Source organism: Ambystoma mexicanum, chromosome 1p, assembly GCF_040938575.1.
Source record: "Ambystoma mexicanum isolate Mex_15411 chromosome 1p, UKY_AmexF1_1, whole genome shotgun sequence".
In the NCBI taxonomy this organism is placed as follows: Eukaryota; Metazoa; Chordata; class Amphibia; order Caudata; family Ambystomatidae; genus Ambystoma; species Ambystoma mexicanum.
In genome coordinates, this window is record NC_090921.1 from 1,035,186,653 (window position 1) to 1,035,214,194 (window position 27,542).

Below are 27,542 nucleotides of genomic sequence, written 5' to 3' on the forward strand. Positions count from 1 at the left end.
ACAAAGCCCTGTCGGTGTGCGCCGATACCAGGGCACACTCCTTCTGGGGATCGACTAATTCCTCTCCACCCACCTCTCCCGCTCAGCTTGTGTGGCCTGCGGGCCGATTCCTTAGTTTGGTTTCTTCCATGGCCATCTCGGCCATTTCGTCTCAGATTCACCCCAAACTTAGGGCAGAGGTCCCCCAGGCCATCAGGAGTGGAGAGCAGGGGGGCTCAGTTCCCCTTTCTATCTCCGAGTTCGCGAGCATGCACCCCCTGGTGGCCACCATCTCTGGCCACTTTGAGGGCACAAACCTTTATCACAATAGTCAAACGCATCCTTCTCCAATGTGGCTACCCTACTACAATCCATAATGTGCTCCCCGGATACAAAGTAAAACCCCCTAACAAAGCGAAGCCAGTGGAGGCATTTATTCCAGAGGGCTTCCCTGGGTTAGTGTCGTTTAGATGATGGTTTGGGTACTTCATGGAGAAATTTGTTTTAATTTATTTTATTATTTGTTTAATCAAAAGAAATTTTTACAAAAGGAACACAAAAGTGACGCAGTGTAGTCACTAATTGGCTAGTAGTACTGTTTTCAGTCCAATAGATTCTTCAAACGACATTTAAGAAGAGGGAGTGTCCAAGGTTGCAGCGTTAGTCAGGATATATTTTAGAATTTTCGATGTTGCGATTACCCAAGAGCACTTTTCCCCACCAATCAGCCTCGACCACCAAGTCTGTTCGTCCATAAGTGAAGGATTGGAGAGGAAACATTTCAAGTACTGCATTCTTATTTGACGGGTGCCCACAGATGACAGCAGCAAGTGACGTATAGTATCTTTTTTAAGGTATCCACTTTGCAAAAACAACAGTTGTTAGTAGGGGAAAGACTTCTTACTGCCAGTATTTCGTTTGAAGATTCAGCCGTGCTCTTAAGAAAAGATTACGAGAAAATCTGTTCGGGAATTTCATAATGAAACCTTGAAGTTGATTCAGTTTTTTAGTGTTAGCTGGCAGGTGAGTTTCTCGCAGCTGTATCTAAAGTCAGAATCCAGTCTAGTTAATTCAGTTTCTTAAGAGCTTTTGTCGGGTTCTTGATCAGTTAGTCTTCACAGCTCTGAATGGACTTCAAAAAGGTCACTGATGTCTTTTTTCCAGTTTACAAGCATTTTGCAGTGACACTCTACAATTTCTTTATTTATCAAACTATATATTACAGGGTTATTTGGGAGCCGGCACTTTCTGTACAGCATCAGGGAGTTGCAGGTAATTGTTCCTTGTAGAGACAGTAAGCTGAGTTCACATCTAAATTTTGCCACAGGGGTAGATTTTGGTAAGCTGAGGACTGTCCTCCAGAAGTAAGCTTCTAATCTGGGCCATAATGATTTCGGTATTTACGGCATAGCTTTGGCCCTGTAGGGCAATGATGGAACTACCTTAATTCTGTAGAAGTTGATATCTGGAATCATCGAGAAACTGCCAAATTTCCTGTCAATGGCTTTATCTTGTGATGTTAATTTCCTGTTTTTTCTCTAGGAGAACGCGTGGATAGATGTTTGAGCTTTGAGCTGTCCAGGGTCTGATGTTTGAAATGCATCAGCGGGACAGGGCCTCCGTATCCTTGTCCTTTACTGCTTTTTATCGTGTGTTCCGTCGTGTTTTCCATGCAGGAGTTCATGTGGGACTCCTGGCGGTGGGGCTCTCTTTTGGTTTGGTGAACAGACCCATGGGATACCCTTGTGGCACCCATGGGTAGGGGTACAACCCTGTGCCCCTAGTGTATGTTTTTGGGCCCCTGTGTGTGACCCACAGAGCAGGGTACAGGCTGGTGGCAGCTCCGTGCTGAAATGACTGGTGCCCTGAGCGTCCTCCATTTTGGGATGACCAGGCCCAGTCATTGGAATCGGTAGATTCCTGATGGAGACAAAATGTCCCCCATGGCCTCTTGCCTTCCATCACCTGTTACCTTGATCTTCCTGAAGTCCCGGGAAGCCCTGCCTCTGTCCCTGCCCCCTGACTGGCTGTTGGGTGGAAGTTCCATATATGGTAGTGTGGGGAAGTGCCGACCAGACTGGCTGAAGCCTTCTCAACGACCGTATGTTGTGGGTGGGACCTGGGTGAATGGAGTGTGTGACGAATACGCATTCTATGTTTTGGGTGTCTAGTATCTGGTGTTTGACATAATAACTGAGACAGCCCTGCCCGAAACCGGTATGAATGTAGTATGGAGTGTTGAATGGCTCTGAGTGTCTGGAGAGAAGTGAATGGCCTGAATGCACTGTGTGCCCAATTGGCTGGCTGCCTGCCTGCATGAATGCCCTTAGTCGTGATTGGATGCTTGAGTGTGACCCAGCAGAATGAATGGGAGATCAACAGTATATCTGGGGACCTCTCACTGCTAGGAATTGTGTTCAGAAGCTGAAGTCCACTACGACGAGTAACTGTAGTAACTGAAGCTTGACCTTGAAGCCCTGCTGGACGAGAAGAATTGATGTTGCTCTCCTTTGCAATCTGAAAACTGCTGTGCCTCCAAGGACTGACCCAGAGAGGACCTGGTAAGGCGCCCTCTTCCCGAGCTACGAGGGACCATCTTGCACCAGCTGATCTTTGCCAAAGCTCCCTGGTAGACAGACCTTCGACAGGCTGCCGACCCGATACGGGGACCGCGGCGGAACTCTAAAGAGAAGCGTCCGGACTGTTGTCCGCCACTGTCGACGACCGCCATCGCCGGCCGGAGCCGCCGTGCTCCCGTTTTGCCTAAGAACTTCATTTGCTCCGCATCATTGCCGCTGTATCCTGCTGGAGAAGGCCTGACCGTCTATGCGCCAAGGAGCATCCGCCGGTGGGTTTCCCGCCACCCAAAGACCACAGAGATGCCGACTCGATGCCCTTGCTGGGCCACAGTTCTTCAAACTCTTTGCGGTCCAGAACTATCGACACCGAGGTGCCCTGCATGCCTCTTCCTTGCAGGACGTTTACGCTTCCCAGTCAACGAGCACTCCTAGGAACGATGCGGCCACTTCACCGTCGTAGCTTGACCTGTTCTCCGTCGGACGTTCGACAACCCGTGACTCCTGCCTGAAAGGGAGGACACTCAAGAAGGGCCGTTGATTCTCAGACGAGGAACGCTGCAACACCAGGTACTTTGGGGTTGCAGAACTATTGGGAAGTCTAGTGTGAACAATAGAAGGAATGGGCTTGGATCTTTCTTCTACAGGTTGCCCAGGTGGGGGGGGGGGGAATCTCCACACAGAACTGTGTTTAACGGTAGTGACCAGTATTCTGCCAATTGTTCAACCATCTTGCTTTCCTTCCTCTCTCTACTGCTATTTTCCTCTTTATTTTGATCTGTGTGTCATTCTGACCGTATGCACTTTAATGAGATCTGATAACGTTTGTGGTACCACTTTAGAACTGAATATATTTACCATTGTTGATTTCGGAGTACAAAGTGAGTTATTGTGATAGTGTACATAACCTTGAATATTAATTATATAAAGACGGTTTTAACCAATACAGTGTGCAGACATTCCTTTGTGGGTGCTTGGGGACTACACTGTACTTAAGAACCAGCCTGCATCACCTCCTGAGAAGCTAGGCCTCGATTGCTCGACTACGTTACCAATAATAGAGAATCTTGGCAGGGGTCCTCTCTGCCTCTCCTCCACCACATAGAGAGTGGAAGTACAGACCCCTCCCCCTCCGGCGTCTTAATAATGATTCCTAGATACTTAAGTCATTTACTTTTTCTATTACACAACCATCTAGGTTCCACTGAAGTCTGTTCTCTTACGGATTTCTTCCAGCGCCATAACTTTGGTTATGCCTTCGTTGATTTCAAGTTTGTTTACAGTGATGTACTGGTGTAAGTTGTGAAGTTACCGCTGAAGACTAATTGGTGTATGGTCAAGTAAGATTAGGTCGTCAGTGTACAACAGGTGACTGATTTTGGATTGGCCTAGTTTCGGAGGTAAAGATCTTACAGTGTCTTCCGTGTCTTTAAAGTCTCCCAAGTAGGCCAAGAAGAGAGCAGGAGCTAGGGGGCAACCTTGCTTGACCCCTCTCAGTTTGGTATGTCTGCCGATAGTAGGCCCTGTCGGCTTAGCCGAATTCTCATTCCTGTCTTGGTGTGCAGAGTTTTTATCAGTTGGAGGATTGTGTCAGGACAGTTCCAGGCGGAGAGTTTGTTCCAGAGTCGGTCTTGGTCTACTCGATCGAAAGCCTGAGTTAGATCGACAAATGCTACGAAGAGTCTAGGACCCCCTTCTATGTTCTTACTTTTTAGTATGCTCAACAATAAGATGTTTGCAGTGGCTCCTATGTTTTTCTTGAAGCCTGATTGGAAGGGGTCGTCACAAGGGGATTTGCTCGTCCACGCTTGAAATTTCCTGAGTAGGAGGGAACCAAAGACTTTCCCATTAGGGTCAAGCAGAGCGATCGGGCGGTAGTTTGTTGGTTTGCTACTGCTTCCCTTTTTGAAAATAGAGAACACTATTGCCTCTGTCCATGATGGATTAGATTTGGTTTCTGCCCATCTTCTAAGGACTTTGCTAATGAAGGTGGCCCATTCCTCCGGGTGGCTCTTAAGGTCAAAGTTTGTTATGCCGTCCGGACCAGGAGCTCTAGATTTCTTTAATTTCTGAATTAGTGCTGCGATTTCTTTATCATTGAGCCTACCCCAGGCTGGATCTGTCGCTATTGGACTTTCTGAGGTGTTTCTTGAAGGGATCTGAAATAGAGTCTTGAAGTAATTCGCCCAAATAGATTCTCCAATGCTGTTCAAGATGGAGTCCTCAGAGGCGGTCGTGATGTTTCGCATAAGGGACCAGAATTGTCTGGGGTTGCGTCCGCTGATTAGTTTCAACATTGTTTCAGAATCTTGTTGATACAATGTCAGGCGATGGCCTCTCACCCAAGATCGATAGTTTCTGGTTGCTTCAGTTACTGTATCTCTGGCCGACAGTGGGTCAAGTCGAATTGCCATCCTCTTGATTTTACGGAACTCGCGTCTTTTGTCAACCAATATTTTGTTGTAGGTGTGTTTTTTTGGATTTGCGATTAGGTTTCGCTTAGCGCCAGTGTTCTTATAGACCGTGAGCAGAAGCTGGTAGTCAATCTGGTTCGTAGTGCAAGCATCTCGAGGTTGTTATACTTATTGGTTAACTCGTTGATGCAGCTTGCTGTCAATTTTACCTTGGTTATTGGGTTCAATTTGTGTATTCAGTATGCGATTTGATACATAGGTCGAAGTCCATGTGGTGGAGAGCAAGTTGTGGTCGCTTGCCTTTAACCTCAAGCGACTTAGTCAAGTATAGTATTGATCTTGTAGTCTATGGGGTGGCGTGGATTGCCATTTCCTAAGGTGTGAGGCGAGAGCCTTCGGGATCCAGGACCACAGCACCTGTAAAGGAGCTGCTTTGTCTGGTGTCGTAGACAATTTTCTGTTCGTGGAAAGGTCTTGAGTGATTGTTCTTTTCATTATCAGGGTTATGTCACCAGATACTTTGTCCGTCCCCGTAAACTTTACAGCCATAGATTTTGCTGGTGAAGTTCAATTCGACTACCAGGCCTTTGGAAATGGAGGGCTTTCATCTGGTATAATGACTGCAAAGTTGTTGCGATAAACTTTGTGGCTTCCCTGAGGTGGAACATCTTCTTTGGTTTTGATAGAGACCACCTCTCTCGGCGTCTTGTTTTGCTGTGTCTGACTAAGGTTTGAAGTAAGATTAGTAGGTGCGTTGCTGCTAATTTTGGGGTTTTGTGCCGGCACCGACGAAGCTCCTTTGTCAGAGGCTTCTGTTAGGTCGTACCCCAGCCTTAGTAGTTCGTCCGCCGTGTCTCTTAGCAAATTCTTCACTGTCGACGAGGAGATATGCAGGTAAGATATAGCTTTACGGTGCCTATGGCTTGGGTCAACTATTTTTAAGTCCTCTGAGTTGATTGATCGTAGCTTAGGGATGTGATGCAACAGAGATAACACTGATCTTCTATTTAATATTACTGTGTCGTGGTTGTCTAATAGCTGCTCCAGTTTGAAGATCCATTTTGATTTTTCTCTTCTGCACGTAGGTCGGGTGTAGGTTTCTGTTCTAGACCCATAGTGCATCCTCGAGAAAACAAGTTCCGTAGCAAGTACTTCGAATATTGTCAGGAAACGGGTATTGCACTTTAGTGCTCGATTGGATCTTAGGGCTTTTTCTTAAAGAGGTGTAACATGAAGACAGATCGCCGGAGTTGGAAGCATGGTTCTTTGATGTGACTTTGGCTTTCGTGTTTTTGATGCTGTTTATAACTGGCATGGACTGTGACGAGCTCCAGCCGACTTCATGTGATAACTTTTTGCATCCGTCTTCTAATGTGGAAAAGGATAGTAAAAGTGTTTCCTCCTGGTTGCTAATCCCAGTACTTGGGACCACCATTGATGTAAGGGTTTCAATTTTTCTGGCAATTCCTGCGTTGGATGTAGTGTTGCCAACTGCAGTAAGAGGGCCTTCGTTTAAATGCTGGCTTATGTGCATTAAAGTCTCATTTGATAGGAAATCTTCAACTGTTTTTGGTGAAACAGGTTGGTGCAATTGTTCCCCGTTGTGATTTGATAAGGTCAGTTTGGGCTCAGTTTTGTTGGTTGATCTTGGTGACGGGACGTGCCGTTTTCATTCATGTTTTTGAGTGAGCTTGTGCAAGGTACATCACGAGAGACTGGACCAAGTGCTAGCACACAACATTTCCCAAGGTTTTTGTCAATTCTTGGCCTTGGTTTATCAAAGATAGAAAAGTCTTGATTGGGGCCACAGATGGCGATGGTACCTTCTGTCAAATTTGAGGCCATGTCATCCAGAACAAGCAGGACGTCATCGACCTTCATTGAATCGACTTGTGAGGGTTCCACTATGTTTTAATGGGGGCACCTTTGTCGCAAGTTGGTTAGTGGCTGCTTGGCAGTTAAGTCTATAAATGTTTGCGTTCCTGATTCCATTGTAGTTGTTGTGGATGTTTGCCTAAAGATGGAACTTTCCCTTTGGTTACTGGTGTAGCCGCAGCTATAGAATGTACACTTTTGTGTGTGAAGTTTTGGCTCTTTCTTCTAGAGCCATTATGTAGCCTTCCAGGTAGATAAGTTTAGTATGCATCATTGCCTAGATTGTTGTATGGTCTTTCAACGTGTTGTTTACAGATTCGTATAACTTGCTGAATGGAGCTAAGGCAATTGTCACTGCCGGCATGATCGGGAAAATGTCTGGCTTTTTTGACGGTGTGTCTTTCTGTATTTACAGCCTGGGCACCTAATCTTTTGGTTGTAGGGGGTGAAAAAAGAGAAGGCGATGACGGAGGTCGCCAGGGAGTCAGACTTATAGGAGATTCCATGGAGTTTCTGCGGTGGACGCCTGCGCCGAATGGCGAGAACTTCTTTCTTGATGGTGAGAAACACGATTATCTCAAAGTGTTGGATTTCTGGTTTCGGCAGGGAGCATTTCTTTACGGATGGATCGTTTGATTTTATCCAGCGGCATAGTGCTTTCAATGACACTGTCAGGCAACGGTTCAGATGAATCACGTGACGGCTCTTCTTGAAAGTCCAGGTTTTCCTCCTGTGTGGACTCTGGACTTCGAGTTTGCGGGAAAAGGGGATAAGAAGCTCTCCCTAATGACTGCTGAGGTTGTGGACAGGTTGATTCTATAGGCGCCAACTCAACAAGTTGTTGACATGAAGAGGGTCCAACTGGCAGATGGGATGGAAGAATTGAAAGGGGCCCCTAGGGGTCCCTCGCGTTATGGAAACAAGGCAAGTCACCACACACGGTAGATACGCCAGACACGAGGTTGTATTCCCAAAGCTAGGGTTTATTGCAAAGAAAATAGTCTCAGTTGGCCAACTCGGTCTCACGCCCCGCGACGTGTATCTCTAGACCTCGAGGGACGCAAGAGAGCGAATTACGTACATCAGTTACATATATACAAAATGCATATCATACAATCAGCTGTGACATGTTTAACACCACCCTTTATTGGGTTTCTTTGAACTCGGTTTGATGATGGAAAATTTCGACGAATACGACACCTTCAAATATCTATTCTAGTAACAATATGCAACCTTGCAAGTGTAGAGACATCTTTTCTTTGTTGAACAGAACACAGTGCTTCTGTTCTTGTAAGCGAGCTACATACGGGGGAAGAGCCACACTCCAGACCCTTCTATCTATGAGGTGCTATTCGTGTCCTGGGAGCCGACACGCTCTACAGGGCTCGGGAAATGGGGGCTGTAAGAAGAGCATAATTCAAGCCTTTAGCTGCTTTATTCTAACATATTCTACCATATAACGAGACTGGATGGCAGCTGTGAAACGATTAAATGCCCTGCGGCTCTCCTTCAAGGCTACATTCGGGAGGGAGCCGGGCATTCCTTTCCGGAGCTGCCTACGTTGCGTTTCAACGAACTCCTTTATTAGCCTCGCGGCCTTGTCCTTTCACGTTCAGACAACAATGTTAACAGTCGAGCAAAGTAAGCAAATCATGTGCTGCGAAGCAGTTTGAACAGAAAGGAATGAGCAATCGTTAGAAAACAAAATGGCGATCCTTGTTACATCAAAATGGCCGCTCATTGGTCAAACTCGGAAACCTATATTCCTATTGTTATGTACATGAGACGGTTGGCCTTCGGCCACCAAAATACGTTTGCCGGCAATCGTGAGAGGTGTCCATTTTTCTGGACCGACAAACGCTCCTTTTGGCCGTATGCCAAGCGTCTCATTCATTCATTGTATCCTCCTCTGATGACAATAAGTCTCAAGTACCTATGTCTGAATTTTGCATGTTATTATAAGCATCATCATCGTCATTAATATCTATAGCCATTAATTCTTTCACTGTTTTCATTTAATTTGTGTCTCTGTCATCCCGGCCATAAGTTTGTTTTCTTTTTGTTATCATATGCATACATCCCTCAGTTATCTCAGTGCAAACTATCGGTAGGCAGTGTATGCAACAACAGCACGTTCTGAACATGCCAAACTAATTGCTAATATCGCAATCAACTTCCATCCCCAAGAACGCATTATTCCTCAAAACCAGGACCCTATTACCCTACCCCCTTCTCCAGTAGGGAGTTCGGAGCTTAGGACATGCATTTTCTTTATTACTTCAAAAATCGTAGGGGAGTAGTCATCTACGAATACGCAGCATGCTGATCCCACAATCTTGCAAATTCCTCCACGATCAACTAGGATTACATCGAGAGCCATTCTATTTTGCAGCATCATTAACCTAATTCCCTTTTCTTCCAACGTCATGTGAAATAGTATATCTGTCGTTGCGTTTATCGTATCCTTTAGTATTCTGGGCAGCTGCCTTATGTTATAGGAGTTCACTATCTGGGACAAGAATGGTATGAATGATTTTGCTACGTCCTTCGCTATCAAAACACCTTTGCTACTCCTTCGGTTTCTAGATCTGGATAGCCTGGCCATGTGTGCTGTTTCTAAGAGGAACACTCCCGTGAACAGTAGACCTAGGTAACATGTACCTCCCCAGTTTCTGGGCAACCAAGGATATGATTTTTCTCCACATATAAAATAGACAGGATCTCCCACATATACTGGTTCTATTTCCCATTTTAGTACCGCTGTATTCATGCATCCAGTAAATGTTCCCACTGAATAGGAGCCTTTCTTTTTTAGACAAAAAGGGACAGTTCGTGGGTTGTAATTCACCTTGTAAGAAGGGGGGATTGCATCTGTGGTCCCGTCTGAACTTACACGAAACGTCATCACAGATGTTTTAACTGGCGGGGACAATCTATCTGGTCTATTTTGTTGTGTTATTTTTCGCGTACTTTTATGCGTAGGTAGGTTCTGGGATCATCACTTGTGCTTTATGGAATATGGAACAACCCACAGGCCTCAATTATTTCCTCAAACTCATTCATGTTTGTTCTATCTAATTGACCCGTACTACTCTTATTCCACTTCCCATAAAACATTGCACTTAAAGATGCACTGCATGCAGAACTTAATGGTAATAGTTGTACATACCAGGCTATTCCTTTCCCCGCATGCTGCCGTAAATGGGCACACACCCAACAATTAGAATTGCATGCGTCATGTTCATGATGAGTAATAGCGTATTGTTCCCATACCCTTCTCTATGTCTCTCTTCCATTGTGGACAAGGTATAAGTAATCACCTGAACCGGGCTTTCAGTAGTGGATATAGTAACTATTGGTAAGAACATTCCCAATGGGTGTATAGACTACACATACCATAACACAAAAGCTGTCGTTATTGGTGCTACCACACTCATGAAGCACATTATTATTGTCAAAGCCAGCATACCATTTTTTTTACCATGCGTTTTCCCTAAGTTTACAGTCTTTATAACTAACTCATTCTCAGCAGTGGTGCAGGAGGCTGAAACCGGTCCCGACATTTTTCTCACCGTCCTTCTTCCTGGCAAAGTTCGTCGTGGATATCTCTCTTCATCGCACTTGTCCGGATGTCAATAAGTTCAAAGGAAATGTCAACAGTTTAGTCTGCCAGCCCTTTGCAGCCTGGATTGCTAATTCGTTCGAGGCAAGATCACTTGTCCTCTCTCACACTGCTCAGTGGACTGAACAGTTCTCTATTGCCCTTGTACCATGTGCGCCCAGCTTGTCCGCTCTGGTTCAGGATACATGTACTTTTTATGATCGCTCCGAGGAGCAAAGAGTCTTGAATTGTCCGACTTGCACAACTCTCACGCTTCTCTCCTCTACACCTCTAGTTCCTTCTCCATCCATGAGCGGAACCAGAGGTTAGCATAAACACCAAAGAACTGTGGATCACTCTGTCTTTCGAGGACCCAAATCATATCGCCTCACTCCTGGCATTGTGTGATCCGTGAACAGTGCCGGTGCACTTCCAGATCCAGGCTCAGAGTCAGCCTGTGGCGCAATGGCAGGTGCTGGTGGGCGCCAAAGGGGTACACGTTTAGTGTCTGCCGTTATTTGCAATGCAGATTTTGTGTCGGCCAACAGTGATGTAGGTTCTGCTGGGCAACGTTGGGGCACTCTTTGCCCTTCCCCCTTTTTGGCAATCTTTTCAGGCTTTGTTTCGAGTTTCACTTCTCACTCGGACAGATTTAGCGGCAGTGGACTGGCAGCAGTTTCTTTCGTTTCTGGGACCGCTGTCTCTTTCCGGTCGTCCGGATTGGGCAATTCTTTCAGTGAAGATGGGATCTTTTTGGCATGGGTGGCATGGATCCATGCCTTCCTTCCATCCACCCGTATTGCCGTCTGCGTTGTCAGAAGCACTTGATAGGGGCCGCACCACCTGGGTGCGAACAATGATTTTCTCTCAAAGTTCTTAAGGAGCACCCAGTCTCCTGGCTCCAGCGCGTGCCCCGGACCAGTATATCTTACGGGTAGAGCCTCCTGCACCTGCTGATGAATCAAACGCAATTTCAGCATTAAACGGCCATAATAAGTGCTAAGTACAGGATGCTCTACTTCACTCGGTCGGTTTGGCTGAGGTGCGCACCAAAAATTCGCCGGCCTCCCCATCACAATCTCATACGGGGAGAGCCCAGTTTTAGCCTGTACAGACGTACGCATGCACAATAGCGCCATCTGTAATGCATCCACCCTACTCAACTTGCTCCCTGCACATATCTTGCTAATTTTTTACTTCAGGATTCCGTTGTGCCTCTCAACAAGACCGGCCGAAATATGAAATCTCTTATCAATCTGAAGACCTGCACATATCTGTGATACCACTGCGCCCACAAAATGTGGACCGTTATCTGACCATATGACACGGGGCAAGCCAAAACGGGAAAAGTATTCTTTAAGCATTACTTTTGTCGTACTCATTGCTGTGCAGTCTTTTAAGGGATATGCCTCCACCCACTTGCTGAATGCACAGATCACCACTAAGACATTTCAAGTTTTGGCACCTCTCCATCTCTATGAAATCAAAATGGATTACCTCAAAAGGCATAGAGTGCGGGCTAAAACTGCCTATTGGAGTCACTGTTCCCTTTCCTACATTGTGTTGTAAACACGTAATGCAGTTCTGCACCAAATTCTCTGCATTCTTCTTTATGTTTACATTCTTCCATACCGTAGATTGGTGATGTATTATTTTCTTGGCACAGATGTGGGTAGGGCTGTGAGCCATTGTGACCATTGCAGTTACATAGGAATTTGGCAACATCCAGTTTTTAGTTCCCTTGTCCACCCAATAACCTTCTAAATCTAACTCAGCAGAGCCCTCTGCCCACCCTTGTATCTCATCGGCCGTGGCTTCGGCCTGCATTTCTTTGACAGTGGCAATTCCATCTTCTCGCATACAGGGTACTTCCTCAGCCTGGACTGTCATTTTATTATTCAAATCAGTGGCAGTTTGTTTTGCAATTAATAATAATAATAATAATAATAATAATAATAATGTCTGCAAATGCGTTTCCCTCTCCCACTTTGCACGTTACCTTTTTATATGCCTCGCATTTCACTATTGCTAGGCGCTTTGGAAACGTGCGTGCAGACAGCAATCGTACAATCAAAGGGCCATGTTGAATTCTGGCCCCATGCAATGTCAAGAAACCCCTCTCAGCCCAGAGTCAACCAAAGTTATGAACCACCCCAAAAGCATACTGACTATCAGTATATATCTTCACGTTCACATTTTCAGAAATCTCACAGGCTCTGGTCAATGCTATTATTTCTGCGGCTAGTGCTGAGTTGTAGGGGATTCTTTTGCTTTCTACAACGCTCTCTAGGGTAGTGATAGCGTAAGCGGCAGGTGACGTGCCATCAGGTAGTTTAAAACAAGAGCCGTCACAAAATAACTATATGGCTCCTTTTGTGGGGTGTCACTTAAATCAACTCTCCCCTTCGTTTCTTCCTCAGTGACCATTAAACAATCATGAGGTGGTGATTCGTTGTCACCAATTTCTTCTGTGGGTAGTGGCATTAATTCTGCAGGATTCAAAGCGCTACACCTCATAATTTGGCTATGGGGTGCGAATAAGATAATTTCATATCTTGTCAGTCTAGCAGAGGTGAGGTGTTGCGTCTGTGTCCTATTTAATAGGACATCTATGGCATGTGGCACCATCAGAATTAAAGTATGCCCCAATACCATCCCTTCTGTTTGTTTCACCGCCGCAGCAGCCGCCGCGACAGATCGCAAACATTGTGGTAGTGCGCGTGCTACAGGGTCCAGCGCAGAAGAAAAATAGCCGCATGGCCCATTTCTTCCACCTTGTTCCTGTGTCAAAACAGCTAATGCACATCCTTCATTCTCGCATACAAACAATCTAAAAACTTTTTCATAATTTGGTGTGCCAAAAACTGGAGCAGAACATAATGCAGTTTTCAATTGATCAAACGCTCTCCGACATTCTTCATTCCACTGCAAAGGCATCACCGCATCCTTCTTAGTTAATAGCACCATTGGCTTCACAATCAGTGCAAAATTACCGATCCACTGCTGGCAATTGTTAGGCAGAAACCTGTGCAGTTCCCTTAGGGACCACTGCAAAAGATTTAAGACTACAGGTGTTTGGCATTAAACCCACTTGGTAGCACTCTGTACCACACAGATTCACTTGGTAGCTGTGGCTGAGCAGTCAGACTTCCCTCAAGAAGAGTTAGGCAGCATATATAGTATACACAATAGGTACAGAGATACAGTAGTACAAGCAAACACTGACAGGAGCTTTGGTGTAAAAGTATATAATTATTTAAAGACATACTTGTAAATTACACTAGCACAAAGAGGTAAGTAAATTCAGCACAGTCACTATCATATATATATATATATATATATATATATATACACAACCCTAATTACTTATTAGACAAGTCTTAATGAGAAACACCACTTATTTTCAACAGAGGTGAGCGCTTAACATACGATGGCACTAATAAGTTATTAAAAAGGGAGGAAAAAAAAGGCAGAGTTATGGAAGCACTCAAATTTCAATACTTTTCAAAGAACCACAGTAAGGCAGGATAGGAAGAGTTCTACTGGAGAGCAAGGAAGTCAATTGCAAGGCCCACTCTAGGAGAGAGCAAGCAGAAGGGGTCCAGGTTCACACAGTGGGGTTATGCCCAAAGAGTCTTGTAGATGGTTTGCACACAAAGAATGAAATGAAAGTCAGGAAAAGTTAGCTAGGTTGTCCCAGGCCAGCACAGGTTAGAAAGTCGAGGCTTTACTGTCACCCCGAACGATCTGTCGCAACGGAAGCCAGGCGGGACACAGTACCTTAAGTGGGAAGGAAGCTCCAACGGGGGCAGTTGTTCCTGGCAGCGGGTGCAAGTCGGTGTTTCGTCCAGAGGAAGAGGAGGTCTTGACGTGGAGAAAAGATGAAGGTTGTTGCACTGCCAGGGAAGAAACCAGCCGCGGAGTTCTTCGGTTAAAAGGTACTACCCGTCTATTCGCGGTAGTGGTAAACCGTGGTATTCTGGTTGCCGGGGTGCTTGGCATGGGCAAGGCAGCCACGAGATGCTCCAGGAAGGCGAAAAGAAGGCAAAACTGATTATCCCCACCAGTCAAAGGAAGAAGACTCTCCGGACTGGAGATCTCCTCTGTAGTCAGGAAAGGTGGTGAGATGGTTCAGCAGGGCTCCACCGGTGGTGTCGTCGTTTGCAGGTCGGCTCAGCTTCTCCCTCCTCAGATTCTTAGGTCCTGTGGCAACTTCTAAAGTTCCAGTCCCCAAAGCCCATGCTTTTGTGCAGCAAACCCCCATTCATTCAGCCTAGCTGTCAAACATGCTAAGTGGTGAGCCGGCTTGGGCCAATCACACAAGAGTGCGACTTCAGTTGCCAAGGCAACTCAGTCCAGGGTGCCTAAACCCCCTCCCACACCCCCTGTGGTACCCAGACAGAGTGGCACCACTTCTGGAGGCTTCTGTGGAGAAGCCTGCCAAAAAGTGGAACAAAGGGCTCGACTTGGGTTGGAGTCACAGAAGAGAACACAAACGCCATTTTAGAATCGAGTTCTGGCAAAAAATACCAACCGGTGAATTAATATTAAATAAATAAACCGGCGGTATGTTCGAGGCTATAGGAATTAAATAATTAAAGTTGGTAGCCTCGAACAATGGGAAAATCCTATAGAGATATATTCGCGGTCGAATATAAAAAGCAGTATCCACTGCCACCAGCCAAAACTCGATCAGGGGGGACGGAGACGTGCCCCCTCGAACAACAGACCCTGGGGCAATCGAATTGCCCCGACGAGTACGTCCACAATATGATGGTTTGTACTGGTTTCTGTTCATAATTTGGGACTAGTAAAGCCAATGGTGACTTTACATGCCCTGGGAGACAGTAGTCAGTCCCAGGCTATGGAGTCTATGTGTGGGGGTCGCTACGACACCCCTGGGTTACTGCACGGAGGGTGCTGTGTAACCCATATCCAAAAGAAAACACACAAAACCCTATGGAGTAAAAGACCCCATAGCCCATAAAACACATGCAAAGACAAAGGAACACCTCAAATCATGTCTAAGAGTGGGAGTAAAAGAGTCTCACTCTTAGCAGGAGACAAAATTAAACCCCAAAAATCCAGCAAAGCTGCTGGGGGACTCACTAGGTTTGGGAAATTAGCCTTTACAGAGAATTCTCCCCAACAGCAATAAGAAGCCATGCCTATTATGGCTCTCACTCCTTTCTGTCTCTTTGGAATAGGCATACAAGAAATACTTTCTATACGTTCTGGCGTTAGCCTTCTCGCTTCTTTCGAAAGTAGGTAGCCCAAATAAGCCACCTCCTTTCGATTATATTGAAACTTCTTCAAACTAGCTTTATGGCCATGTGCCGCTAGGTGTGACAGTAGTAATACGGTGCTCTTTTTACAAATCTCTTCTGTATCAGCAGCGATCAACAGATCATCTATGTATTGCAATAGTACACACCCCACTGGTAATTCTAGCATGTCTAGCTGCTCTTTTAACACTGTACTGTAAATACTCTGACTTTCCGTATATCCTTGTGGAATACGCGTGAATGTAAATGATCGTCCCCCTAATGTGAACGCGAACAAATATCTACTGTCCTTGTCCACCGGAATGCTAAAGAAAGCATTTTTTAGATCAATTACACTAAAGTATTCTGCTGAGGCAGGTATCATTGTCAATATTGTAGTGAAGTCTGGGACCAAAGGAAATTGTGGATCTACTACTTTGTTTAGCGCGGGCAAATCAAATATGAAACAATATGGTACTTCATTGCCTCCTTTCTTATACACTGGAAGAATCGGGCTGTTACATGTACTGCCTGTAATTTCTTCAATTACCCCTAATTTCACCAAATCTGAAACAATACTTTTCAATCCACTCTCTCCGTTAGCCGAAATTTTATACTGGGGAATTTGCGGCAGTGTAACTCCTTCTTTCAAAATGATCCTCACTGGCTCTATCTTCAAGCATCCTACATCGTTATCATGCATCGCCCACATACAGGTTGGCACTTTTCTTAACTCTCATGGCAAAGTTTCAGACATGAATTCTGACACAGGGGCATCTTGTGGCCAAATCAGAAACACCCCGTCTGACGTGCAATGTATAATCGCACATAGTTTTTTTCAACAAGCTTAATCCCAACAGGTTCTCCCCACAAATATCTGTTAGGAGAAAGGGACAATGTTCAGTGAATGGTCCTATGGTAAATGGGACTGGTTGGGACACTGGATGTATCTGCGAACCCTACGGAAATATTCTTTTGCCCTGACAGTGGTACATCCGGAACCAAGTGATGGTCTATTGAACACGTTTGCGCTCCTGTATCTACAAGAAAGCGATGCGCCTCGTTCCAGACTCATTTCTACGTAGGTTCCTCTCTGATTCACGGGACTAGACACTGGGTCCGACCCCTGCCCTGGGCTGTCCTATTGGGGAAATAACACATCATCCGCTGTGTAGTCACTACTATTATTGTAATACGTATTTGGCTGCGTATTGAAAATGTTCCCATTCTTTCCTCTATTTCCCCCACTCTGATTCCCATACTGTTGGTTTTGCTGACCCTGACACTGGTTAGGAGCACTTTGGTTTTGGGCTTGGTTTTGATTACCTTCATTATTGTGGTGCTGCTGCTGTACACTATTCCTATTTGGTCCATTCGCTCCTTGGTGCCCTCTGTGCTGTCTTCTCTGGCCAGTTCCATTTCTATTTCTATTCTGTAAATGTGGACATTGCAATCGCCAGTGTCCTTCCTCCTTACAGTATGCACACTGATTTGGTCCCAATGGCCCCCCATGCATATTCGAATTACTCCTCCCTTGTGCGTTCCCTCTTCCTCCATTATGTCCTGCTACTTGCTGCAGTAACACCCTTGTTTTCAATATGCATGCTTTCAAGTCTTCCCCCAACTGTTTTAACAATAATTCGTCCACCATCGCCTTTCGCCCCGCCGATGGTAACTGTTGCCGTCGATTATGTGGCCCTAGCACTTCCTTCCCATCTCTCCTGATATCCTTACCCCTGTTCCCAGGTGCAGTAAACATTTCAGCATAATCATTATCCAATTCATTTTTAAGCTCAAAAAGTCCATATACATGTTCCCTTACTTCTTCATCTCTTTCTCTACAGCGTGCAAATGCATTCAAATCTAACAATCGCTGCGGTGGTAATTTCCCAATTAATTGTTTCCATCTCTCCACCAAATATTCACCCATGCATTCCAAAACTACCTGTCTTTCGTTGCTTCTTCCAAAGTCATACATCGAAGCGAATGCTGCCGTCCCATCATTCCCGTCTATATACATCTCTGCCTGTTGCTGCAATTCTACCTTCCTTTCTTTGCTGATCGCACTGCGAGTTACCCATGTGCATCCACTTTGTTCAGTCCCGCCTCTCGCCCCCGTGGTTTCAACTTCAACCCCTGGAGGGACGGACGGTACCGAGTCTGTATCTAAGGCGGGAGGTCCTGGTAGGAAGTGCTTCGTGCGCGGTCTGTGGCTGTGGGAGGGCTTGAGCTACGGGAGGGAGAGTTTGAGCTACGGGAGGGGCTTAACCAATAGTTACTGGCGTGTTTGGCCTCGCTTCTGATCTTGGGCCTTGTTTTGTATGGATCAATAGGTTTTCCATCACTTCATCTGCTATGTGCAATTCCCGTTGTGGGTATATTTTCTCTATATTCAACTGGTCACGTCTACCTGACCTCCTTAGATTCTCCGTCCACTCCTCCTTTTCTTCCGCTACTTCACCTTTCGATTTATGCCTACGCGCATGCTTCGCTCTACTTCTAAATCGGAACATTGCTTCCCTTCTCCAGTCCTTAACGATATCAAATGCTGCGGGGCGCGCTTTCTTTCTTATCAACACCCTTTCCAGGTTATCTATTCTTGGGATCTCAAAACTACCATTTATCAGCCACTGATGGTCTTGTTGCTTTCTGGTTTGCCTATGCCAAGTCTCACACAATATTATCGCTCCCACACCATACTTCACATACATCTCATACGCCGGCGTTCCCCCAGGTGGTGCAATTTGGCCAATCTCCAAAGATTGTCTACCGCAGCGGAAAAACCCCACTAGGGTGGACAATACCCCAGGCATGTTTCAACCTCCCCTTGGTTAATCAACCTTACCCAGGGCGTTTGAATTTGCAAAGTCAACTCTCAACCAATATCAGGGTTATTTTCAATCGGGGTATGACTCACCTGATAAATCAAATTGTCCTCCAGGACACAATTCGTCTATATACTGACGCAACCAATGACGTCGTGTCTGCGTTTCTTGGCTTCTGCCTCGTTTCGGGACCCTCGCCTCCTTGTTCTCTGGCCAGATACGTCGATCAGGGATCAGATGTGAGCAGATCTGCAAAGGAATCTCTCATCACTTCTACAGGGCGCCCCGAACACCTCTTGATCCCGGCTTGATCGTCCCGTCCTCGTCGTTCTCCGCCTTTACTCTATTACAACGTACACGATGGAACAAGTGGGGGAGGGTCCCTATTCGGGCGCCATCTTGAAAGGGGCCCCTAGGGGTCCCTCGTGTTATGCAAACAAGGCAAGTCACCACACACGATAGATACGCCAGACACGAGGTTGTATTCCCAAAGCTAGGGTTTATTGCAAAGCAAATAGTCTCAGTTGGCCAACTCGGTCTCACGCCCCGCGACATGCATCTCTAGACCCCGAGGGACGCAAGAGAGCGAATTACGTACATCAGTTACATATATACAAAATGCATATCATACAATCAGCTGTGACATGTTTAACACCGCCCTTTATTGGGTTTCTTTGAACTCGGTTTGATGGACAATTTCGACGAATAGGACACCTTCAAATATCTATTCTAGTAACAATATGCAACCTTGCAAGTGTAGAGACATCTTTTCTTTGTTGAACAGAACACAGTGCTTCTGTTCTTGTAAGCGAGCTACATACAGGGGGGCGGGGGGGGAAGAGTCACATTCCAGACCTTGCTATCTATGAGGTGCTATTCGTGTCCTGGGAGTCGACACGCTCTACAGGGCTCGGGGAAGGGGGGCCGTAAGAAGAGCATAATTCGAGCCTTTAGCTGCTTTATTCTAACATATTCTACCATATAACGAGACTGGCTGGCAGCTGTGAAATGATTAAATGCCCTGCGGCTTTCCTTCACGGCTACATTCGGGAGGGAGCCGGGCATTCCTCTCCAGAGCTGCCTAAATTGTGTTTCAACAAACTCCTTATTAGCATCGTGGACTTGTCCTTTCACGTTCAGACAACAATGTTAACAGTCGAGCAGAGTAAGCAAATAATGTGCTGCGAAGCAGTTTGAACAGAAAGCAATGAGCAATCGTTAGAAAACAAAATGGCGATCCTTGTTACATCAAAATGGCCGCTCATTGGTCAAACTCCGGAAACCTGTATTTCTATCGTTATGTACATGAGACGGTTGGCCTTCGCCACCAAAATATGTTTACCGTTAATCGTGAGAGGTGTCCATTTTTCTAGACCGACCGAATGAGCACTGGATCAGCTGATGGCACCAATTGGGAAGGCGTAGGTGCTTAGGTCTCTGAAGTAAGCGCCTTCCCAAAGTGCCATTTTGTCCGGGCAGTAAAAGGGGCTGCTTTGGTGATTGATGGAGTAGCTATTGTTTCTTTTGGCAAAGTTCCTTCCAGCCTCCGCTGTTTTAAAAGTGGCCGTTTCTCTTTGATTGCTTCTAGCATTTCGGTGTCGGACTTCTTAACGACACAGATTTGCCATTACCTTGGTTCCTTAGTGTTGCTTTTATTGTTCGGAAGACTTTTTGTGAAGGTGTTAAATTGATGGGCCACTTCGTTGTCCATTAATTTTGTTTACCGTTTTATTTTTAGCATATTTCTTTTCTCCAAGAGAGGATATTTCCATTTGCTTTCGAGGCTGTTTTTTTGTTGAGTTTGGGCTCTCATTTATATGAGCCGCACCCAAGTTAGGTGCTGAAGCTTTGAAAGGCATGCTGAAGCTTTGAAAGGCATGCAGGCCTCATCGGTATTATCAAGCAGGGAAGTGCTACGTCCATTTCCAAGTTTGTCGTCTCCACTAGGGCCGCTGGTTTCCCAATCAATCAGTTGTGCTCCGGTGGGAGCGGGTGTTACGAGCTGGGGCTCATGCAAATGTGGAGTCAGTCCACTAAGACCGGAGTACACGATCGCCCGAACCTCAAGACGGTTCTGTGCCGGCCCAGCCTGGCCACCCACACAGTCGCCCACAAGAAAGCAGGAAGAAGCTCCCGCGCCATGGCACTGCCTACTATCAGAGTTCCTCAATCCATCCATTCGCTTCCAAAGTATTGGTGTCACCTGCTGCGCCAAGCTCCACTGCACCTGAACTTGGCGCGTAATGCTGCAGGTGATACAGTAACTGGCTGAAGGGCCAACAACCCCCCCTGAGGATCCCCCGTCCCTGGGCCAACCACTGCCCCCGCCCCACCAAGAACAACCAAAACCGCCCTCCTCCGACAGGCTGAACGGGAGCTGAAGGTAAGGAAGCTGGGCAAGTTGGGGGAAGGGGAGGTTGAAGATGATGGTAAGGCAATAGGGGGATGTGTGGGAGCGGGGACGGGGCTAGCTGGTTCAAACAGAGTCTGGTCCAATGCAGAGGTCACAACACTGTTAGATGAGTAGACTAACCTCGTAACAGGCGACTGATGGTTTCTGGAAATTAGCCACACCTTTTCCACTTGGTTTGGCAAAGTCAGCTTTTCCATTTTTTGCCTTAAATGTCAGTTTGTCTGAAGCCTGTAAAAATTCAGGCGACTGTTGGAGCTCAGACAGTGATGACTTCTCCAAGTCTGGACGCTGGCGTGAGCTCTGCAGACAACGTTTTTCCTCTTCATGGACCGGGCCAGGTGTTTCGGCAGTCAGAGCGCCATAGCAGCCATAGACTGCACAGACTGCCCCTCACCGCCACACAAATATTGTCTGGGGGAAAGGGGCCCAATGCGTTGTAGGATGATTTGGGCAATCCATGAGGAAGTTCTCACTGACTGCGCTAGCGTTCTGGTTCCTCCGGATGGTACACTTACCAGCATTCTTTGGGATGTCCCATTGCCATTAAGGACACCTGCTTTCATTGGTTTCATTCTGGCCCAACGTGCTGCTCACCATCTCCCGTCTTGAGGTCACTATGGGTCCTTCTGCACTGCGGGTACTGCTATTGTTTGGTCATTGGACTTGATCGGGACCCCACTCACGTCCCCCTGGTTGACCGGCAGTTTAGGTTTTTCTACTCTCTTTCCAGCCATTTCCAATAACGACAATAGTAGATTTTTTACGGACACCAGTTCAAACAGCATTAAGTTACACCAATTACAATGTACCGTTGCCCCTGAACTCACATTCTCTTTTTCCGCAGTAGCTGCAGCAGGAGAAGTGGTACTAAACAATTCTCTTACATCTGGTTGTGGGCAGTGTAGAGTGTCTAATATAGTCATATTGACTGCCACTGGTAATTGTGCTAGGCTCCCCCCTCAGGCACATCACCCAAGCGTACTAGTGGCGTACAGGACTCTGGGGTAAACGTGCGGTCAATGGGCAGTAGAGAAGCAGATGTTCACATCCGCAGTTGATCGTACCCCCCTACCTCCCTTGTATTGGAGGCATGAGACCATGCCTTGTCTGACACCAGCTATCATACCAATACCGCAGCGAGTATTTGGAAGGAGATACCCATTGAGACAACCATATCGAATGTACCCACGAGGTAATGATGGCCTACAGGAAGAGATCTCTGAAAAAATATGAGAACAAACTAACTAAGGAGATGCACTGATGAGGTAACAAGAAAGTGTGCACGACGTACCAAGATACATGAAGATGATGTATGGGTCCTAGAGAAGAAATAAAGTAAAGGGTGAACCCCGAAAGTGCAAAAGAAGACTACATGGTAGAAAAGCTCTGCAGAAATCAGGGAATGAAAAGCTGTTTCGCAGTCGAATAACAGGTTGCTGAAGCTGCCTGGCGAGGCTGTCTGGCCTGTAGTTCAGATCCTAGAAATCGAGGATCAGCTATCTATGCTGAATAAGAACATGTTTGTGAGGATGAATCCTCTCACGTTAAGGTGCAAGAAAGAACACAAAGGATGCAAAGTTTTAATTCATTTGAAGCATTTAAAAAGCTATAGAATTAACCAAATTATGGTCTCTAGTCACGAGTCAAGGATGGAAATAGAGTTTAAACGATAGGGAGTGCCCTCACTGCAGGTTTTTCCTGAATGACCAAAGGGAGATTTCATTTCTTAGAAAAGTCGGGAGGAAGTTCCATAATTTTGCTGCCATCACAGGAAAGCTGGAGCCTCCCGCTTTCTGCCTTCTATAGCTAGGCGTGATAAGCAAGTTGGTGTAGGATGACCGAGTGGGTCTGTTAGACTGAGTTTTGCTGAACAGTTTTCCAAGAAACTGGTGCGTTATTCAAGATACATTTGTGTGCGAGTATCAACATTTTAAATTTGACCCTGTCGTGAACAGGGAGCCAGTGGATGTTTCGCCTGATGGGTGAGATGTGCTCATTGAGCAGGATATTCAAAGCCGCTCTTATGGCATTCTTTTGTACAGTTTGGAGTTTGATATTTCTGGTACTGGTTCCCGCAAAAAGAGTTACAATAATCAATCCTAGAGAGTATCAAGACTCTGGCCAGAGTGATAGAATTATCTGTAGAGAGAAAAGGCCTGCTAGCTCTGATCAATTTAGCCGTATAGGCGGCCGAGGAGACTATAGCGTTGACCTGTCCGTTTAAGGTGACGGAAGAGCCAATGAAGACCCTGAGAGTTTATTTCATTGGCAACTGTGATGGTATTGCCATCGATAATGAATGATTTGTACTCTTGAGGGCGGTTGCTAAATTTAGATGTATTGCCGAATAGGATTAACTCTGTTTTGTTGTCATTAAGGCACATTTCGTTAAGGGCCATACAAGCCTGGATTGGCAGATAGATTTTGGTATCGGTGTCATGACAGCCAGTGATCGGTATGAGTATTTGAGTATCATCCGCATAGTTTGTATACGTGATACCCATGTTATTTAGATTGTCAAATAGCAGCTTAGTGAATGCATTGTAAAGGGTAGGCGACACGCAAGAACCTTGCGGTACGCCACAGGTTACGGGTGCAGGGGGGGCTGCTGAAGTGTAGAAAAGACCATCGTAGTTTGGTTGGAGAGAAAGAATTTAATCCATTTGATGGCTTCACGCGAGAAGTTGGCCGCTGTTTCAAGGACCTGCATAGAATTTCGGGATTGACTAAGTCAAACGCTGCAGAGAGGTCTAACAGGAGAAGGATGCAGAGGTCACCTTTATCTTCAAATTGATCCAATTACATTTTGAAGTCTAGAAGGGCAGTTTCTGTATCATGGCCTGGTCTGAATACGGATTGTCTTAGGCTCAAAAGGCTATTGCATTACAAGAACTTTTGGATCTGCAGATAGGCTGCACGATCAATGATTGTTTGTCAGAAAGGGACTGTGGCGATAGGACGGAAGTTGGTGGGGATGCTAGGGTCTAAAGTGTTTTTTTTTTGCAATGGTAGGACCCAAGCTGCTTTTAGATCTTTTGATACTGTATTGGTGGCAAATGAGCTATTGATAAGGCAAGTAATGAAGAGCATAAGTTCAGACGCACATTCTTTTATCAAGGTAGCAGGGCAGGTGTCGCCTTTGCATCTAGATGGTTTTGGTCCTTTAATAATGTTAATGGTGTCCAAGGTGGACAGTGGGGTGAAAGCAAATTTGTTGACCATGAGGAGTTCCATAGCGGGAGGGGTGGATGGGAGGGTAGATTAAGGTTAAGTTTAGATTTTTTTAGTACTATTTTATGTAGTAATAGTGAGATTTTGTCTAAGGCATTTTGAATATTAGAGCACCATGGTTCGTCTTTGATAGTATGGTCTGGGGTAGGTGCTGGTGATTCCAATTCGCGGAGAATGATAAATAGTTCTCTGGTATTAGACTGAGCATTCAATATTCTTTGATTACAGACTTCACTTTTTGCTTTAATGATTCCTTTTTTTATAATTATTGGCTAGGGTTTGGAAGAGGGTTACATTCTCCAGTGTTGGATACTTCAGCCAGTTGTTTTCTGCTGACCTTTTAGTTGCACGCATAGTATGAAGCTCAGGGGTGAACCAAGGGTTAATATGTGCTGTGGGTTTGGCTTTTTTATTTTTTAGCGGGCTATTTTTTTTAAAGGGCCCCAAGAATGGTTGTATTGTATTAACTGACCAACGCAGATGGGTCGTTGTCAGAGTACGCTGTGTCCACTAGAGGTGTGAGGAGAAGCATGTTGTCTTGGGTGATATTTTTCATGCTTCTATAAGGAGCCGTTGGTGCTATTGGGGGGAAGTTGCACGGTTTTAGTAATAATGGAGGTGGTGAAGATTATGATGTTGTGATCGGACCACGGTGTAGGAGTGTTAGAAAGGATGTCGGTGACACATTTGGTGTCAGCTAACCAATCTAAGGTGCATCCTTTTTCGTGGGTGGGGGAACACATTCTTTGAGTGAAGCCTTGAGCTTTCATGGAGTTTACCAAAAGGTTTGCTTGAGTGTCGGGAGGGTCGCTCAGGACTAGTTTGAAGTCGCCTAGTATGATAGCTTTAGAGTGGGGTTTCATGTTATATGCCAGGAGAGAGGTGATGTCTTCAAACGTGGAGATGGCGCCTGGCGGCCTATCGACGATGAGCCGCGAGTATATGTGAGTGAAGGAGTGTGTAAGAGATTTTTAAGGTGATTAATTCATCTGCAGGGAATGTAGGTCCGGTGGATGTTCTTATGTTCAGAGATATGTTTGCTAATAAGTTGTTCGAACCTTCCTGAAGAGGGAATAGTCATCTGGAAAGGCTAAGGAGAGTTGCGGGCCGTAGGCTGTATAGTGCCATGTTTCCGTGACTGCTAGGAAGTCTAAATCATTGGCTTTGATAACGTCTGCAATGTCTAGGGCACGGGCAGTGATGGATCTGGCGTTGATAAGTGCCCCTTTTAGTAGGCGGGTCCCATGGACGTTGGCTGGGGTCTTAGTAAGTGGATAAGCATTTGTAAGATATTTAGGGTTGTCCACTGACGTGAGTGACTTGGGTTGAGTTGGGATGGAGTGGTGGATCTTTTGTCAAGGCCTAGGTTATTATTGGGGCTCTGATAAAGAAGCAGCTTGAGTTCCGTTCTGCATTAAGCCATAGCGACTTGGGCAGGGGTCAGAGTTAGGGAAGCAGTACCAGGAGTGCTACTCAGGTGCAGTGGTGTGTCCAATGAGACTTGCAAGACTGGATTTGCTTCCCCATTAGATCCCAGACCTGGGTCTGAAATCAACAGACCAGGTGGAATGTCAGATGTTTTAACAGGTGGGGCAGAGTCTGTTGCGGCAGCATCTGTGCTGGGGTCAATGTGTCAATGTTGCCCCCCCCCATGGGACAGTGTTGGGGCCCCAGGTATGCCAGATATATCGGGTGTACCCAGGAACTGGTGGATCTCATTTATTAGTAGGTAGGCATTTCTGAAAGAGACAGCAACATCAGGAATGCTGGGGGCTGATGGATTAGTCTCAACCTGGGGTATCAAAGTAGATAGTATGGCATTCAATGTTGGCATGTTCCTTTTTAAAGGAAAGATTTCCCTTTTGCCCCTAGACCAAACATTAGACCCAGATCGAGCCTGCGATCATACACGGGGAGAGAGATGGACTCCTGGGCAGTGTACTGCACAAATGGAACTTCAGGCATGGCGAGTATAGGAAAAACAGTCAAATGACCGGGGGTCCCCTAACCACACTACTGCAATGTTAGGGTTTAATGAGTCGAAGCAGCAGTGTAGCAGCAGGTAGTGCGTCAGTTAACTCGCAATGGCCCAGAACAACAGCATTTCCAACATCAGTAATACCTTCCTTGTCGTAGTCCCTCTCAAAACCCTTGATGCAATGGAGTCCCACGCTGCGTGGGGAGAGAATGAGAACGAGGAACAGGTCTAAATGGTGTGCAGCTCCTAGTGTTTTGCAGACAGACCCTCCGTGTTGGCACGTAGATGAGGCATCGGGGGAACACACAGACCCCAAGGGCACGCAAACACCCCCAGCAGGACGCCAACACCCCGCGCCCTTGACTCCCGTGGGCATCCTCAAAGTTGAGGGACGCCAAGAAATCTCCTAGTTGCAGCTGGGACAGTACCTGTTGCAGCGTCACCATACTGAACGTTTGCACCTTTAGGAATTTGTCGAGCACCCTTAGATCTAATATGGCCCTCCAATCCCCCCACCCCAGATTTGTTGTGCAGTGCCTTTTTTCTTACAAGGAACTAGTGGGAGTAGACTCCTGTATCCAATTCGTCCTTTGGCACCCTTTCCGCTGCCCCTTTCCTTAGCAGTGCGTGCCCTTCTTGTAGTAGGAGGTGTCGTAGCATCTCCGGCTTGTGTGCCGGTGGACTGTCCGGTGGAAAGTGTACAAACTCCAGCGAGAGACCCTGCTGGAGAAGGGATAGCACCCATTTGTCAGATGTGATGTTTTTCCATTCCTTGAAGAAACTCAACAGTCACCCTCCCACTGGGGTGCTGAAGCGAAAGGATTGGGCCCTGGGCTGGTCATGGTTGCTTGCCAGACCCGCCCCTAGACTGGGAGGGGCAACAGTGGCGCCGAGAACCCCTGTAGCACTGGGACTTCTTCCTGTACTGGTCTCCTGAGGAGTACGGTGACTTGTAGGAAGATGAGGACTAGTACATGGAGCGGTTGCCAGGCGAGTTTCTACCAGAACGCCCTTTCTCAAAGCGAAAGGACTGGCACCTTTGATGCAGCATGCCCAGGGAGCAAGCTGTCTCAGTGTCTGTCTAAATAGATTGCAAAGCCTCATCCACATTATTTCCGAATAGGTCTTTGCCATCGAAAGGCATGTCTCCGACCCGGGATTGGACATTGGGTCAAATGTCTGTGGCCTTGAGCAACCCTTGTCTGCAAAGGACAGCTCCATTGCCAAGCTGGCAAAATCCAGCATCAGCGGTATCCATTGATACCGTGATGGCATGGTCTGATGGCATTCGTCCTCATGCAAGATATCCATAGCCTCCTGCTTCTCGTCATCTGGCAGAAACTCCAGGATGGGGCCCAGCTGTTACCATAACTCACGATAACGTGA

At 46.3% G+C, this 27,542-nt stretch overlaps 1 protein-coding gene across 2 annotated transcripts in view; it reads right to left on the reverse strand.

Annotated features, from left to right (window-relative positions):
* RFWD3 (ring finger and WD repeat domain 3) overlaps positions 1–27,542 on the reverse strand; it is a 580,144-nt gene that overhangs the window by 93,204 nt on the left and 459,398 nt on the right. The window lies entirely within an intron of this gene.